Source organism: Rhagoletis pomonella, unplaced genomic scaffold (assembly GCF_013731165.1).
Source record: "Rhagoletis pomonella isolate Grant_MI unplaced genomic scaffold, Rhpom_1.0 Rhpom_scaffold_00001, whole genome shotgun sequence".
NCBI classification, from domain to species: Eukaryota; Metazoa; Arthropoda; class Insecta; order Diptera; family Tephritidae; genus Rhagoletis; species Rhagoletis pomonella.
The window spans coordinates 35,094,076-35,096,606 of NW_023458555.1; the positions used below are offsets into that span (position 1 = coordinate 35,094,076).

Consider the following 2,531-nt stretch of genomic DNA (forward strand, 5'->3'; position numbering starts at 1 on the left):
ACGAAACGAAATAGTAACGTACAATATAGTTTATTTTCGTACACTGGCTGTTAAGGCTTCGGAGCGCCGAATACGGGACAAATACAGGACATTAAAATAAATACAGAACATTTGGCGTCCCGTATAAAATAAATAAATTACCAGGACAATGGGTCAAAAAAGAGGACTGTCCCGTATAATACAGGACGGATGGTCACCGTAGTTATAACAGACACTAAAAAAATGATATTTTGCGTATTTAAGCTCAGTAGTAGGCCAGTGCGTTTAGCGCTGAGCGTTGGCCATACATTCCTGGCAGTTTTACAGGTGATTTCGTCATGCCATCTGTTGTTCTACACTTTAGTGAGCCTCTCGAAGTAGCTTGCAAGTTTGTAAGGGTATTTCTATTTCATCGTTTATATCCTCATAGGGAGTTTGGTGCCAAGTCGCACCAGTTCATCGGCTTTGCAGTTGCCTCCAATGTCGCAGTGTCCCGGAACCCATATCACCTTTGGGCGAAATGACTCAGTAATCCCGTTAAGAGATGTGCGACATTTCACGGCTACCATGAAGGTTGTCGACTGCTTCGTAAGGGATTTGATTGTCACCGGGCTGTCAGTGAAGATGTAGATATCAGCTTGGGATATCATATCACACTTGACCAGTTTTGTGGCTGGGTCAATTTCCATCAGTTCCGCCTGAAAGACGCTACAGTGGTCCGGAAGAAAAAAAATTACGGTAAGGGAGATTAATATCTACTCAGACAGCCAGGCGTCAGGCGGCGGTGGTGGTACAATAGAATTCCACCCCTATTCCATGAAAGATCTAAAGACCTATACAATTTTAACTTATTTCCACTTATACATAAACCACTGTGCACTGCTCTTTCGATCGACGTATAACGCTCACCAAACTGGCCGGCCGCATGCAACTTTTGGTGTTTCCGAAATTCGCCGCTAAATGCTGCAGCGTTACGAGTACGCAACGTAACCAATTCTATTTATATGCAAATTAACTCAATTGTAGCAAAAGCATGTTTCGGAAAGCCGAGTCATAAGTTCGCGCTCGATTCGCGGCGACAATGTGAAAATTCTTTTCGAAGTGAACGGGTGCTTGTGGGATCATTTCTAAAGTATTGGGACTGGAAAAAATATTGAAAAAATACATAAAAAAAAGTGAATGAGTATAAACGATAGAAAAGTGATAAAAAGGAGTTTTCAAAGATAATTACCCATTTTAAAGCATATTTAAGAAAGCAAAGCAAACGTAATTAAAAAAAAAAAAATCTAACGACAAAAGTTGTGCACAAAAGTGAGTAAAAAGTTTAAGAAATCCAAATGAAATGAGATGTGTGGCGGTGTTTAATGAAACTCATAACAAAAGCCAGTCACCTTTTTTCGATTTTTGAACATTCTTAACTAAAAAATGCAAGAACTTTTCAAAATTTTAAAATGTTGAAGTTTTGAAATTGAATTTTTATCTAAGAATAGCAACAGTGACGAGCCCGTAGCAACGCAGAAGTTGCGTTCACATTGCATTTTTGTTCCTGTATGTCTGTACGAGTATAGCTTTTTCAGCGAAAAGAAAATAAGCAAAACAGAGATGAGAAGGCAGACGGTGACAAATTTTCCCCACTTTCCCGTCTATAAATACAGATACTATTTTAAGAAATATGCGCGTTTTCTTACTTATTTTTACTGTCTTAATTTATTAAATTCGCTCCATAGGTGTGGAAGAGTGTTGAAAAAGCCTAGACATGAAAGTAAAGAAAGTGTTTCGCTTGTGCATGCACTGCATCTAAATTCTATTTACATATGTATACACACACACACACACACACACACAAATGCTTATATTTTTAAGTGTATTTCAAAGAGTGTTGAGAAAGTGTCTTTCTATTCCACCTTCTGCCGCCGTCTACTTGTTCGCGCGTTTTGTATGAACTCAGGAAGCCAACAACATTTGTTTATATGAAAAATCATCTCAACATTCCGACATATCCGTTGTATCACAAGTACTAAAATCCATACAGACATTTTACACCAATACGTACGTACCCGGTAGGAAAAAAAATTAGGCAGTTAAATCAATTTAGTCAGAATTTAATTAGGCTGGACTCAAAAGACAGGAGCGTAGTTTACCCCACATATAGGCCAAGTACCAATCCATTTCGCAGTTAAAATATCACTCGGAAACAAATCCCTTTGTTAAGGCTGTAGTTTGCCAAGCCATGAAAGTTGTTGCACACTTGCTTCTCTTACTATGCTCTTGGGGGTTTCACAGAATTAAAAGCTGGACCATTGAATATTACGCTCTCTCTCATGTTTAAAAAGTGGTCATAGGTATACTGTCCTTTCCTAGAAAGATGGTAGTAACTTTTCTTGCCGATACGTCAGCTTTACAACCTTCCCCAGTGGAGGCCGGCACCAGGCATTCATATGAGTTGAATTCTATAATTGTGGACCATCTTATTAAGAGATGTGCCTTCACTAAGCGACTTTACGTTGTCTATTTGTGAATCTAAATCTTATGCCCAATTTCCACTAGGCATT

General features: G+C 38.8%; 2 protein-coding genes across 2 annotated transcripts in view; both read right to left on the minus strand.

The window, feature by feature from the left end:
• LOC118743481 (cardioactive peptide-like) overlaps positions 1-2,531 on the minus strand; it is an 11,417-nt gene that overhangs the window by 7,943 nt on the left and 943 nt on the right. The gene's annotated exons all lie outside the window — the stretch shown is intronic.
• Positions 1-2,531, minus strand: part of LOC118743458 — a 22,798-nt gene that overhangs the window by 5,878 nt on the left and 14,389 nt on the right. The gene's annotated exons all lie outside the window — the stretch shown is intronic.